The sequence below is a fragment of the Crotalus tigris genome, unplaced genomic scaffold (genome assembly GCF_016545835.1).
Source record: "Crotalus tigris isolate CLP2741 ecotype Arizona unplaced genomic scaffold, ASM1654583v1 scf7180000019856.1557650, whole genome shotgun sequence".
In the NCBI taxonomy this organism is placed as follows: Eukaryota; Metazoa; Chordata; class Lepidosauria; order Squamata; family Viperidae; genus Crotalus; species Crotalus tigris.
This window is the reverse complement of record NW_024097742.1, coordinates 1,493,117-1,509,259: the sequence shown is the minus strand read 5'-3', so window position 1 is coordinate 1,509,259 and position 16,143 is coordinate 1,493,117. Positions and strand designations below refer to the sequence as shown.

Here is a 16,143-nt window from a genome sequence, read left to right as displayed (position 1 = left end):
TCAGCCATTCCAATGAGAAGAGCAGTGAATGAATCTTCAGCCAATTTTGCAGAGTGTCAATGACAACACAGGAGACAAAAAAGTCTATTGATTCTGTGTGAGAAGCTCCCAAGTTGCCAAAATATAAGCCAGATTCAATGTATATTGACATTTCAGCATCCTTTTCATTTTGGCAAAGATTTATTGTTAGAAAACCCTTTTCTGGATAATTTTATGTCCTATTTGCAAATTACACAATGTGATTTTCAATCAATCAATCAGAATAGAGCTGGAAGGGACCTTGGAGGTCTTCTAGTCTAGCCCCCTGCTCAAGCAGGAATCCTTATACCATTTCAGACAAGTGGCTGTCCAATCTCTTCTTAAAAACCTCAAGTGATGAAGCACCCACAACTTCTGATGGAAAACTGTTCCACTGGTTAATTGTCCTCACTGTTAGGGAGTTTCTCCTTAATTCCAGGTTGTTTCTCTCCTTGATTAGTTTCCATCCATTGTTTCTTCTCTTGCCTTCTGGTGCTTTGGAAAATAAATTGACACCCTCCTCCTTGTGGCAGCCTCTCAAATACTGGAATACTGCTAGGATGACCCCCCTAGTGCTCCTTTTCTCTAGACTGGCCATTCCCGAATCCTGCAACTGTTCTTCATATTTTTAGTCTCCAGGCCCTTAATAATCTTAGTTGCTCTTCTTTGCACTTTTTCCAAAGTCTCAACATCTTTTTTGTAATGTGGTGACCAAAACTGGTTGCAGTGACCAACTTTTTTACAATGAAAAGGAGGACACAAATCAATGAAGAAAAAAAATATCGTACATAAAAGAAATATTTATTCATTGCAACAATAATACAGAATACACTATAATATGATAAATGCAGAGTGGGCCCCGCAGCTCCCAAAGCACCAGGCGCTCTGGCTCCAGCCCTGGGGGTAGCCCGCCATCGACACACCCTGCCTGCAGCCATCCCGCCAGCACCACCGCCCACCGTGCACACCCCCATGTAGAGCAGGCCCCACGGTTCCCATACCACAGGGACAGCAGGCCACCACCGCCCCTCACACCCCTGCCCGCAGCAGCCCCACTGCCCCTGCCTTTTGTGCCCGTAGCCATTATTGCCCTACCAGGGCCGAAGATCAAAAGAAAGCTACCGTGGCGTCGCTGCTCCAGTCTCCTCCAGGTATCTTTGGGACTAACTAGGAGATGATGTAGTTGGGTAGCAGGGAGGGGTGCAAAGTTCCTGCCAATTCGCCTTCGCTGCAGACAACATGCATGTGCAACATTTGCCGGCTGCGCTCAGCAGCAATTTGGCGCACTCAGCAGCAATTCCTACTGGCTTTTGAAAGCCAATAGGGGGAGTAGCACAGCTCATGCAAAAGTTGAAAAAAAAACCATCAAAAAAAGGTGCCAGAACGCCATTCTGAGCATTCTATGAGGAAAAAAAAAATCCTTGCAGATTAGTCTTCAAATATTGAAAAGGAGACATGTAGGAGGACACTTTTCGAGGGAGGACAGAACTTGCAAAAGGAGGACTGTCCTCCCTAAAGGAGGACGGTTGGTCACCTTAGCCAGATGTGGCCTTACTAAGGCTTTATAAAGCAGTACTAATACACATGATTTTGATTCTGTGCCTGTTTATACAACCAAGGATTATATTAGCTTTTTTGGCTGCTGCCGCACACTGCTAATCTGTACTTGTACCTTTGTTTTTTTCCTGCCCAGGTGTAAAACCTTGCTTTTCTTCATATTAAATATAATTTTGTTAGATAAGTCCCATTGTTTAAGTCTGTCAAGATCTTTTTGGATTCTAAGCTTGTCTTCTCGGGTGTTGGCTCTTCCTGTCAGCTTAGTGTCATCTGCAAATTTGATGAGATCCCCTTCTATTCCCTCATCTAAGCTATTTATGAAGATATTAAAGAGTACTGGGCCTAAGACAGACCCTTGTGGTACCCCACTGTTTACTTCTCTCCATGTAGATGTAGTACCATTAAGGACTACTTGTTGAGTACAGTTTATCAGCCAGTTACAAGTCCATTTGTGGTAATGCTGTCTATCCCACATTTTACCAAGAAGTAGGTTGTGGTCTACTTTGTCAAATACTTTGCTGAAGTCTAAATATACTATGTCCATAGCAATTCACTGGTCTACTAATTTAGTCACTTTTGGGGGGGGGGAAGAACAGTATGCATTTCCTTCTTCAGAATCAGACAGAGAAATCTTCATATGTACCACATTCAGGTAGAACAATATGATTGTCCAAATTTCCAAATAAACATGAGTTCAGACTTTTTTTTAAAATAGCCGGGATGAATTTGTTGTGCTTGCAAAGTTTTATGAGAACACTGAAGAAGTGGTTTGAGCAAAAAGCAACAGCAACAATCCAGTTTGGGAGATTCATCCTTCCCTCTTTTCTTAAACAAGCAGCTAGACTGCTTCCCCTCTCTGAAGAAATGGAGCCGGTATGTCTGCAAAATTGTATGATGGAAGCAATTTATGTAGTCTTGGTCTTGAACCTCTCTGCAGAGCATTCCTCTGGAGAAAATCTGGAAAGTTAACTGTCTAGAAGGAAGGAAGGAAGGATATCCAAAGTGACATGGGAGTTTTTAACCCTGGCCATTTTCCCACCTAAAGAATAAAGGGAGGAATGGAAGATTGAAGGCTACACACACACACACACACACACTCTTACTTGAAGAAATTAAATCTCTCTCTACAGGGAAATCTGGCAACCATCACCACCTATTTTTTTTTTTTTAACCAAAGCACCTTTTCGAAGTAGGACTCAATTAGATTGATAGTTATGAGCCAGGCAGATTATTTCTGAAATGTCAATATTACCAACAATGTGAGTTGGGTAGTATTGACACCTCTGTGCTACAGAACCCCTGTCAATCAATCAATATAGACAGTGGGAAACTGAATGGACTAATAGTCAACTGTAGAATTTCCCTAAAAGTAAACTTGGAATAAGATATTAATATTCTAACTAAAAATATTTTATTCTGTATAATCAGTAAACTTAGGTTATCAAACAAACTAACAATTTCTATATTTGCACTATGATTTCCTTCCTTCCTTCCTTCCTTCCTTCCTTCCTTCCTTCCTTCCTTCCTTCCTTCCTTCCCTTCCATTCTTCCTTCCTTCCCTTCCTTTCTTCAAATTAGAAAGGATTGTCTTGCTTGCTCTTTTTTAAATACAAACTTTTATTAAACTTTAACATTTTACATACTAAATCCAAACTTGAAGTATAAAAATGTCACAGAAAAGACACTACTGAAATATTTTAATTCATATATGGCTCTTTTAACCATGCTATTAAAAAGAGAGCTCAATTGATTTTTTTTAAAAAAATTGCCAACATAAAAATTGTTCTGACTAAAAAAAGTAAGTATATTAGCTCTTCCTTATCATAATCGAGTCCTAAAATTTAGTTTTTCTGCCATGGCTCTATATACACACATGTCAATACCAAGTACTGAAGGTTGTAATTTTATTTTTTTACAATGCATGTCTAGAAACATTCCAGCAGCAGTTAGCATGAAAGCAACTAATTGTTAGATATTAAACCCCAAATTTAGAGACGTCAACTATAAGTTGAAATAAATTTACCTTAACCTATTCCAATTAAAGGGGTTGTTTGTCTTCATATGTACTAACTTGGAGGGGTCAAGGGAGGAAAACTAACAAATTGTCCTTAATTTTAGCTGAGGAAGGAGAACTTCATTTCCAACCTCTTGTTTTATTCTGTCCTGTTTCATTTATGACTTTGTAGAAATCAGTTTCCCATGTCAATCTAAGACCAATTAATGAGTTAGTTTTTAAATTTATTATAACACCCACTTGGGAAATCAGGTTTTATACTTGATTGCTCCATTTTTTTTCAAGGCCTACCATTTTCCAAGTGTGTGATTTTGATTCTCTCTTTTCACAGCATGATCCATTTGGGGTAATTAGGGCTAGAGAATGGCCCTGGGGCCTTGTAAACTCAACAGCACTTTGAGTTCCTCATCTCATGGCAAAAGAGTCATCACTTTCTTATCTGTTTAGGAAAACAAAAACAAAAAAAACCCAACTTCACATATGTCAATGACTGCCAGCTAAAGGTCAAAACGTTCCCTTTTTCAGAACAGATTAGTATTTAATACTGCTGTGCTGCAGTTTGTTTTGGTTCTCCTCCCTCAGTTTGCTTTCTGAAAATCTGAGGTATTTTTGAAACAGAAAACAATCCTTTATCTTTCTATTTTATAACATTTGTAAAGTTGCACTATAAAAAATATATTTAGCCATCCCAAAGAACTGAAAAGATCAGAGCTGGGGGAGAGAGAAAGAAACTACAATTGTAGAACTGAGTTTAGACTTCTCTCTCCAAGGCTGCATTTCCTTTCTTAAGAAGAGATGCCTTTATGTGGCATATTTAAATACTGCCATTCAAGTAATTAGTTCCTGGGGCAATGAACAAGATCAGCTACCATAAAAACAGACTAGTAACATAAAAACAGGCAATAAAACAGCAGTGAAAAGCCGCAGTTTAAAACAATTAAACCTGGAAAGCTGAAAGGGTTTTTTAAAAGGTTCTCACCTGAACAAAATGAAGAGGGAAGCAGCTGCCACTAGAATCATGATAGCACCCTTGATGAAAAGAAGCAGCTCTTAGCTTCGTCTGTTCTCCCAAATTAAGTAGTGTTCTTAGAGCAGGATAGTTCCAGGTTAGAATACTCTTCCATCATGAAATCGGGACATGATGGAACAGTATTCCAACCTGGAACTATCCTGCTCCAAGAACACTACTTAATTCAGGGGAACAGACAAAGCTAAGAGTCCACCAACAGAGTCAATTTTCCAAATTGTTGACATGTGGAGCCCAAAAGTTTCACCATCACTGCCCTAAAGGTTGGGGCTTTCAGTGTGAGGTCATAATGTTGCTTTTGGCATGATGAAGAAAGTGGTAAATTTATGGATGCTTTTGAATGCAAACTCTTGACAGTGAGGTCAATTAACCAGTGGAACAGCTTGCCTCCAGAAATTGTGGGCGCTCCATCACTGAAGATTTTTAAGAAGAGACTAGACCAGACATGTCAAACTCGTGATGTCACGTGACATCGCGTGATGTATTAGGACAGTTTTGCCATTGCCGGCAATGGGGTGGGCACAGCTTCCACGTGACGTGTCACATATCACACTAAGCCCTGTATTTTTTTTTTTTTATATACTACCTGGATTCAGACATGGTTATTCTCTTAACTTGTGCTTGAGCACTAACATAATGCAACATGACAAAAGGCCGATTTCTAGGGAATTGTAGACTTGCTTGAAAGAGGTTTTGTCCCTTTAGCTAATTGGGCCTAAACCTGAACCTACGCAAGTCTCAGCAGTGGAGAAGCCATAAATGTGTAGCTTTCCTTGTACTGATCCAGAAGACAATTTATTTGATCAAATATGGAAATGCAAATGACTTTGCAAACTGATAGCCAGAATAATATAGTATACACTTCTTTTTGTGCTTAATCTTCTGGGTCAACTTGATTTCAAAGGTGGTCTGTATCAGCCCATATCTGCTTGAACTCTCCCGGTTTTATATTTCTAGTCATAGATAAGCAGCAATCATGAACTAAACTGTTCCTGAAAATTAAAACGTGATGAAAGAATTAAGCCTCTTTGACTGGCAGCACCAACAAATCTTACACCTTTGAATAAAATAGTGACACAATAACCATTCAGAAAACTTTTTGCTGGAAAAGAAATTAATAGCTGATTCGTATTACATAATTTCTGCCAAAACTCCTTGCTCAGCAAATAAATGAACAGGGGGAAGAGAGAGAGCAATAACCTATCTCTTTACTTTGCAGTTTGTCTTTATAAATAACATTAATTCTGTTGTGAAGCTGGCAGTACAATTTAAAATGCAGCAGCTCTAGGTTGGTCTGAAGCCTGATCAGAATCTTTCTTTTCAGTGCAATGAATTTAATGGACTGATTAATAACAGTTTTTATTTGGAAATAAGTCCCAGTGATTATAAATGAATCTTTCAAGGTAAGTGAAAAAAGGGATCATAGTTTTGTGACCTAATACTATGCACCACATCTATTCAGAAATAAATAGCTCCTGCTGAGTTAGACAGAATTTGCTCCTATGTAAGCATTTACAGGATTGCATTGGCTGAGAGCTTTAAGAAATGACTTGGAAAATTATATTGAAATTCTCAGACAGGAATTTCCTGGATTATTGTGACTAAATCAATCATTGTTTAATTCAGCCCTTTATCTATAAAATAGTAATGATCCATATTTTTTATTTTTTTCTTTGGTATCATATGCAATAACAGTAGTTTTTATGCAGGAGATAAAATTACTGTATGTTAGAACAGGGTCCCCAACTCCCGGTCCGTGGATGGGTACCGGGCTGCAGCATGCCAGCAACCAGTCCACACAAACAAGCAAAGCCCCATCTGCGAGGTGCAGGCAGCCCACAAAACCATACTCCTTCCAGTCCATGGAAAAACCTCTCTCCATGTAACTGGTCCCTGGTGCCCAAAAGGTTGGGCATCTCTGTGTTAGAATGTTGAGTTTTTAAAGCGAACTGTACAATGCCCTGAAAACCTTCAATCTTTCCCTCATAAAAATACTTCTTAACATAAAAACTAGAGTAGCCGGAGAAAACAGTGCCCTATTTCTCCAGTTTTAAGTTTTTTTCCTGAAAAGGATTTTTTTTTTTAGCAAAGAAGAATTTTAAAGGTACAATCCTCACTTGCAGTCTGAAATGACACAACTTTAGAATCCTGTCACTATTATGATGCTAATAACTCAGTTCTCTTTGGCTCATAGAACCAGTTTTAATGCAAAACTTTTAATTGTATTATTCATCCCTTTATTAAATGTGTTAAATTTTTCACAAAATAGATTCCTCTAGGCTTTACCTACTTCTTTTAAAATAAAAATAAAACAACACGAGAATAAAACAAAATTGTCATCTGGGAAAAAGCAGAGGTTTATTTAACAAATTGCTATATTCAATCTCACATACACACTCACACAAGTAGACACACCAAGGCACCTTTTAGTCCTCAGATCCACAGCATTGCACATCCACTGTTATTTCTGCTGTGAAATAATATGGTAGAGATAATGGAGATACCATAGTTGGAAAGCAAGAAATATAATGAGTGCTTCGGCCACCCATACAAATTAAGCATTCAATGTTGTATTTGGTCCTAGGTAAAGAGAGGAAGATCTATGGCAGTATTGCTACACTATTTGGTGACAAGACAAGGACACACACACATTCACTCACATAATCCTTAAATATGATAAAGTAAGAAAGTCAATGCTTGGGGTTTAGCACAGTAAAGAAATTTTGATCCTTCAGAAATGGTATTTTTGGATATTTGATATCAAGATCATTTCACACATAGTTGAAAGCAAAGGAAGAAGATGGTAGCAAATCAGCAGAAAGACGAGAGGAGAAACCAAATTAGAGCTAATGTGGAATGAAAGCATTAAAGAACTATTTAAGTCTAGCATGCCAAAGAATACTTTTAAGCCTCATGAATGTCTATTTTCTCTAGGAACAAAGTTTGCCTATACAAAATTAGATTAAGTATCATCTACTTATTTGCCAGTTGTTCTAAACTTTAGATTCCCATCCTGTAAAATGTGTGTAGGATGTAAGGGTTGAAAGAGATCTTGGAGATATCTAGTCCAACCTCTTGTCCAGAGCAGAAATCCACTATTACAGCATCTCTGACAAATGAACATCCATTGCTATTACAAACCTTCACCAAGGAAGAGGCCACCATCTCGTAAGGCAGTTCTTTCTACTGTTGAACAACACTTACCATTAAGATGATTTTTTCCCTGATGTCCAGCCAAAATCTATGCAATTTAAGCCTCATTTTGTCCTCAGTTGTTCAGTTCTGCTCCATCTTCTATATGTCAGCCTAGGCTAAACAGATCCATTATCTCCAACCATTCCTCATACACACTTTTTCCAGACCTTTATCACCTTGATGGCTGTCTCTTGGGCACCCTCCAGTTTATCAATGTGGTGTATAGAATAGATGTTCTAGATACAGTCTGCAATCCAATGCAAAATTGAGAGGAACTGTGATAATAAGGTTATAAATACTACTAAGCATGATAGGAGAGGAATGCAGTGGCTCAAGTGGTTAGGACACTAGGCTGATGATTGAGAGGCTCAAGTTGCTATCCAGTTGCTACCATGGGATGGGATGAACTCCCATCACTCACTCCAACTCTTGCTGACCCAGAAGTTCAAAAGCAGGTGACTGTGAGTAGATAGATGGGTACCACTTTGGTGGGCAGCTTAATGAGGACATGAAAAGAGCTGCCAGCTGGGCGTCTCTCAGCAATGATGATGTTACTAGATAATCCTTTCAATCCAGAAGCGTTTCAGTGCTCCTGACATGACAGTAGTAGTAGTAGTAATAGTAGTAGTAGTAGCAGTAGTAGTATGATAACATATACTGTATGTCACCTTTAGCAGTGCCTTCATATCAGTATCACTTGTTGGCAAATATATGAAAATGATGTGATTGCATCCATGCTTTCTCATGGGCATTAGATTAAATCAGGGTGACAACTCCAGATTGCCAGACCTAAAAGAAAGTATTTTATTTGTTCAGTAAGAATTTTCTTTATATTTTCAGATAGTAGAACTTTTAAATATCTCTACTTGAGATTGTGTATGTGTGTATTTTTTCATAAATAGTTGTACTGTATGTAATGTAATTATGTAATGTAATTATCAAAATAATTGTAAAAGAACCAATGAAAATAACACAAGAAAATGTGCTTAATATATTTGCACAACCGCAACAATTCTAAGTTATTTCAGCCAATCAGCCCAAAGAGTACCATGAGAAACTGGTGGACAAATAATTACCTGAGATTCTTTCTTATCCTAGATTTTTCAATTTCTTTGAATGCTGTGGGCTCAACCTACATCTTCCTATACACATAATACAAGCTAAAAAGCTTGTTTCTAAGCTATAGCCACATCTCAGTATGTGCAATCATATGAATTGGAAATAATCTGTTAAAGAAAGAGAATAATATATTACATATCCATTTCTAACCAGATGCTATGTTTCATACATCTAATTTGCACTTGAAGATGACCTATGGCCTTCCTATACCCCTGCCTTTAAAAGACTTTTGTCAATCTGGGTCACACTGTAAGGTTTTATTGTCACATTAGCACCCATGGAGTTGGAAAGAATCTTAGGTCATGTAATCCAGCTTCCTGATGAAGCAGAAAAATCCACTACTGAAAATCAATATCCACTACAACCGAGTTCCCCATTTTTCCATTGGTATTTTCATCACTGTTTTAAAAAAACCTTTCTCAGTAATATTTCAACACTTCATTCAAGAATCTCTGCTTGCTGGCCTGCATCTCCCATATGTGTTTCTTATGCAGCCAAGGAAAAATGATAGTATATTGTTGTCCTATTAGCTTAGTCTCTACATATGAGTCTGATGATTGAGGTAGCCCATTACTCAATGAAGCAGGCTAAAACAATGTTGGCTCTTCTAAGTGTTTCTATAGGACAGGTTATTTAAAAATCATCTCTAGGACTATGCAGCACAATCCCTTTGAATACACAGTATTCCAATCCAAATATGCTTAAGATTTGCCTATCTTCACTGTGTTAAGTTAGATGCTTGTTAATTGCACTCTATCCATTTTTCATTCAATGTTTAGCTCAACTTTCTTCATTTTTGCTCTGTTGTTGGTGGGGGAGGGGCAGGGGAATGCCCTTTGCTTTTATGCTGCAAGATATGTCTCTGCTTCCCCCTCCCGCTCCGCCTTGCTTCATCCTGGCATGTGTTCAGCCAAATCTCCCTCTTTGGCAACAACCAGAGTCAGATGTTTGACCCTCACATGGAGGCCGAGTCCTTGTAATATAGGATTATACATGCTTACATAAGATAAAGAGGCAGGGACAGAAGAAAAATAGATCCCAGGGTGAGGACTGAGTAACAGAAACTGTTAACTTCTGCAATCAGCTCTGATATATATTTTTAACTATGCAAGTTACATACTATTTCTTTTGTCTCAAATAGTAGGCGCGATTAGATGTAGGTGAACATAGTACTGAAGTCTTGCTTTTCAGTTTTCCAAAGTATTTCTTCTCCTTTGAAAAGGGAGCTTTGTTTTCTCCACATTCATTTTTAGGATGCTTCGGAATTTTTTTTTTTTTTTCAGTTGTGTTTTTGAGCTGATTTGATTGATGGAAGGGTGCTATTGTGGAGACTGGTGCTTTTAATTACATACCTCTCCATCAGGACATGTCACATCTGACCTATAATAGTTTTACCAACACTTTTTCCTCCTCCTCCTTCTTCCTTCTGAAAAATAAAAAGTCAAAAGCAATTTTTCCCCCTTAAAAATAAATAAAAATGGTCAGAGGAAAAAATGCAGAGTAAAATACAAGTACGGATATAGTAAGTAGACAAGTGGAAAAACTGTGAACGTCAAAAGCAGACAAGATTATTTTTTTTAAGCATTTCTGATAGATTCCCTAGAATGGAAGGATCTTTGCAAATGACAAAATTCAAGTGCCTATTAGTCTAGATGAGAGGTTTGGAAAAGAATAGTCTCACAATAAGGATATGTATGGATATGTTTGTCCTAGACATGAAAAGCAAAACCAGAATTCAATGGGAGCTTAAGTGTCGTGATTCAATCCTTCTGTGAAAGAACTATTATTCATCTAGAACAGAATTGGATTAATTGATCCATATTGTAACGATGGTGATGAGAATAGTGAGATTATAGGCTTCTACCAAAGCTCTGGAGAGGCTGGAGATATAGAGGACTTTCCTCTAATATAACGAACTATAGGTTGGTTTTCTGGTAGAGGGAGCTAGAAATTGTAAATATTATAAATTTACTGTGGTTGCCTAGAAGCTGTGGTTTGAACAGGGTGTTGGAAAGGAGCACTTATTAAATGTTTTGAATTAAATGTTCTGGCACTTAAAGCCATTTGCAAATTTTTCATTTGCTTGACTTCAGTTAATATCAGCAGTGATAGTATTACTCAGACTGTCAATCAGGCAAACCATCTTCTGCGTCAGATAATTAAACATCTTGATCTTATATGAATAGAAAAGAACACAATGCTACTTGGGCTAGGCTCTTTCTTTTTTTTTAGCTATAGAAAGTAATGGTAAAAAAAATATTCACCTATCAGGAGATGTAACATATAATTATTTGAAGTAAAATAGTTTTACTTCAAAATATATTACCAGGCCTTAGGAACTACAGTAGCTGGCTGACCTTCTCTAGGTTTGGAAGCTAAGCAGACTTAGGTCTCATAAGTATCTAGATGGGATTTCTCCAGAAAAATATTAGAACTGTAAGATAGCCTGAAATGCTCAGAAAGCCTCCTGGAATAAAGTTCAGCTCAACCAGAAGGAGACTTTTGCTTTATTGTGTTTATACTCTACAAAGCATGGGAAATAAAACACTATAATAACCCATGTTAAGGAAGAAAGAAAAGAAATAAGTGGAGTTCAAGTCCAGCAACTTGAACTATCGTGCTTGCACTTAAGTTCAGAGTCGGTAGCATTTAATTGTACCATAAAATAAATTTTATTTACTTTTCAAGGTCCCCATGGTAGATGATAGCAGGTGGTGATAAAAAGGAAGGTATTATATTTACTTCTCCTGTCGAAACAGAAAAAAGTCTTGGTGCTTCTAATCTGAGGGCAAAAATTCCAGTTTTTAATATAGCATTGAGGAGAAAGTATCTTTGGGCATCTTTAAAAACAATTATTTTCAAATCTTTTGTAGATTGTTGGCTGATTGTTTACCATTATCCATAAATGGGCAAGAACATTCGTCTCTCATAGTAGCAAAAGACCTTTCCTCTCAGAACATTCTCTCTCTCTCTCTCTCTCTCTCAGGAGAAAGAAAGGTGTAAGGAGGTCTGTGCTGGATCTGGATCTTACAGACAAATAAGATTTACTTCCTAAATATGTACAGATAGATTTACGACTATAACTGAGCCCAAAATTTATGTTGCTAACCAATACAGTTGTTAAGTGAGTTTTGCCCCATTTTACAACCTGTCTTGCCATAGTTGTTAAGTAAATCACTACAGTTGTTAAGCTACTAACACGATTGTTAAGTGAATCTGACTTCCCCACTGACTTTGCTTGTCAGAAGGCCGCAAAAGGTGATCACATGACCCCGGGACACGGCAACCATCATAAATATGAATCAGTTGCCAAGCCTCTGAATTTTGATCACATCACCACGGGGAGGCTGCAATGATATTAAGTGTGAAAAAAGTCACTTTTCTTGATGCTGTTGTAACTTGAACCATCACTAAATGAACGGCTGTAAGTTGAGGACTACCTGTAATGAGATATCATGAGGAAAGGAAAAGCTGATTCAAGCAGAGGGAAGGAAAGAGGAGGAGTAGCCACAGGCATTACAATTGGACACAAATTACTTGAGCAGGGCTATTAGTTTTACTATTACTCTTGGAACTGTTGTTTCTTAAATAAAAGGTGAGGTTCTAACTAAAGCTGTTTTCCACGCCAAATTGCAGCAGTTTCTATCTCTGATTAGGTATCTGGAATAAGCAGAGCTATCATTTTAGCATTTTTAGTGATCATCAAGGAATGCTATTAACTCCCTTTTCACTATTTGTACAGAGAATGTCATTGAGAGGCCATCAAAACTATCCTTAAAAACAACAACAACACTAATGCAAACCCATGTGGGTGGGAAGCATGGAAATAAACAACAGTTCCTTGTGGTTCAGGAAAGTCATAAAATCTGTTATTCGGAAACAGAGAATGTTTTTTTTATAAAAGTCTTGTGGAATGTGATTCTGGTTTAGAAGCCAAGGATGATTTAAAACATTGCATCTGGAAGCTGGTCTTAAAGGGTGATGACCTTTTGGACACAATCTTCTTTCAGTATTGCCTGAGATGCCTCACGGACTTACCCCAAAGCATATAATCTGAAGACTGTATTTTTATCCTGGTTATCTCTCTAAGGAACCAGGCGAATGTGACATCTAAATTGGTTGCCAAGGAGACCAGTTGAACCAAATATTCCGGGGCTTTCCAGCTTGGCAAGGTCATTAATTTCTGAGTCAATTCCGAAGAAAACATTTTCACATTTGTAAAGAATTAAGGCTACACAAAGAATTGCAATCGATCCACTGGCCAGATGTATCAGATCCCTCATTTAATTTTATATAAAGTAAATGAGATCAGTTTTTTCAACTGGCCTTACAACGCTATACGAGTCAAAATTTGGAAGTCAGTTCTCTGTAGGGCTCTTGGAGCTGTGCTCCAGTGTACAGAACAAAGTGATTTAAGCATCATTCATTACATCAGTTTTGCTCATTTGTCTCTGCCCTTCTCTTATCATAAGCCAGCATGTTGGAGAACTGAGATGTTTAACATGAGATGTTCCCTTCCATACTTACAATGAGAATTATCTACTTATTGCATCTCTGTATTGTTAAATTTAACTGACACAGGGCAGATTGCAGTAGAACTGATATAAAATAAAATCCCATTTAAGCATGATATCAATAAAATAACATCAGTAGAATGATAAAATAACAATAATGAGAACTGTGGTGTAAGCCCTAGTCAACCTGACAGCAAGAAGACTTTTGTATTAGTCAAGGTCCAGAAGAATGCTAGAGCAAGTTCCAAATGAGTTCTTAATGGGAAACTGTTATGGATCTGCAGTTGAGTGCAGCTGGCATATTGTTAAAGAAGATTGCTCTATAGGGTACTGTTTAGAAAAAATATGGCAGAATATAACTCATAGCCATCCGTTATTAAGCAGCTATAGATTTCCTTTTGAATGAGGAGGTCCATCAATTTGTCCAGTTATGACTGAGTTTGGGAAACTTTATTCTGCTATGTTTTGGAGCTGAATCACATGAACAGTGTTCCAGTTCATTGAATATATATCAAGTACCATTTGTATCTTTAGGAGTGCAAATTGGAGACTACATATTTAATGGTTGTCCATAGCAAACATTTTGATAGGTCTTCAAACCGTAGAACCTATGTATCCATGCCAACTTATTTTCTGCTTTTGAACTTTTCTAAGATGTCTGCATGAGCACTGTGGAAACAGAATAGGTCTAGTTAAATCTTTGATAGGGTGAGTTCTGCATTTATTTATTTAACTATTTATCTATTTTATTTATTTGCTTACAGGTAATTTCATTTAGCAACTACAATTGGGTCCAACAACTGGGTCATTAAGCAAAGCAGTTGCTTATGATCTTCCTTCAGGTTTTTTGTTTGTTTTGTTTTACAGACTTGCCAAAGTTGTAAATGTGAGGATTGGCTGTAAAGCTACTTTTCATTATGATTGTAATTGCAAATGGTCAGTTTCCTGTATCAGGTAATTGCTAAACAAGGAGAATCTATACTTCCTTTTTTATTGAAATTTTATCCTCCCCCCCCCATCTCATCTCTCTTAATAATGCTATTAAGAACCATAGGGTAGAAAAAAACTGTACTGACTTCTTTTAAAATAATTAAATAACATTACTAATCTAATTGCAGAAGGTCCTTTGAACTTTTCCGAAGAGTCTAGGATAATCTTTCCGGCTTTACAGACTGGTGGGTGGGAGGAGAGGGGATGGTTCTGTACAAGAACCAGCAAGTGTGCACACACAGTTTCATTTGCATGAGCAGCATGCACATGCTCCCATCGCTCACACAAATGGAGCACATGTACATGTGCTCACCCACTGCTTGCACAAATGGGGTTGCACATGCATGTGCTCACCTGCCACTTCCACAGCCTGGTTGCAAACAGCTCAAGAACCACTAGTGGGATACAGACCAGGCGATGGGGACCCTTGGTCTAGGGCAGGGGTAGGCAACCTTGGCTCTTTTATGACTCGTGGACTTCAACTCCCAGAATTCCTGAGCCAGCATGGCTCAGCTTGGAAACCTCTCCCTTTTCCCTCAGTGTGGCTGGCTCAGGAATTCTGGGAGTTGAAGTCCATGAGTCATAAAAGAGCCAAGGTTGCGTACCTCTGGCCTAGGGGATCCTCAGGCAGGATCATCTTACCCAAGGCTTAGTAATAAGTGACACTGGTAGAAAGGAGACTACAGCTCCTCAGATTTTCAGAAGACAATTAATGTCCAAGGCTCATACGCCTCTAGATTACAAATGATTCAGGCCCTGACTCCAACCATTGGGTTTCTTCAGCCATGCTTGCGGCTATGGTCTAGGAGCAGTGAAACTAGAATGCAGGATGCTGCTGCTTGTAGCCAGCCCTGAAAAGAGAGACTAAGATGATTTCTTATTTATTTATTAGATTTTTACCCCATCTTTATTATTTTTCTAAATCTGTTATGGTTTCTATTACTCTTTAATTCCTCTTTTACTTACTTTGTTATTGTCATGCATGTTTAATGCACCACATTCTGCTGTTAATTTAAGTTGCTTGCTGAAACAAAGGTTTTAAGTGCCTTAATTTGTTTTTCCTTAAGTGCCATGAAAGGAACCATTTGAATTATGGATGAGAGTGGTCCATGACTCAAATCTACCTGATTCATGCCTTTTGACATTACTTAGAGCAGAATGCAGGTACTGGAGAAAGCAGCTTTGGTCCTTCAATGTCCATGGATTTTGTTCCACAGCCAGAAGACCACTTGAAGTTTAACAGCATGTTTTTCAAATATAAGGAGTGAGTGAAAGTTGGAAACTTTCTTGGAAGCAGAATATATTTAAAGCAGCATATAGCCTCACAGATTTTATTAATAGAGTGATTCAAGGGTAAAGGGAATGTCAATTGCCTATCTGTGTCCATTTTGCTGGATCATTGCCAACCCTTTTTTAATATTCATTATAAAATGGCAACTCCGGCCATCACAGCAGCTTAGAAGTAGGGCAGTACTGAAGGAACACAAGAGAAAGCACATAAAGTGAGATATAAAAGATCCCCATCCCACCCAATGTATAATGATATCCAGCTGCTCTTAGGAAGAGCTTGACCAAAGAACAGGGAAGCTAAAATATGTGCCCCCTACTAGGGAGAAGCAAACATGAACTAGATAACTATTCTAAATAAAAAGCCCATTCCAGCTGCATCCAGTTTTGGTTACCACGATGTAAAAAAGATGTTGAGACTC

At 38.0% G+C, this 16,143-nt stretch overlaps 1 long non-coding RNA gene across 1 annotated transcript in view; it reads right to left on the bottom strand.

Annotated features, from left to right (window-relative positions):
* Positions 1–8,340, bottom strand: part of LOC120317860 — a 48,565-nt gene extending 40,225 nt beyond the window's left edge. The window contains exon 1 of the long non-coding RNA XR_005559323.1: positions 7,821–8,340. This is a non-coding gene — a long non-coding RNA (uncharacterized LOC120317860). The remainder of the gene's footprint in view (positions 1–7,820) is intronic.
* Between the last annotated feature and the right edge of the window lie 7,803 nt (positions 8,341–16,143).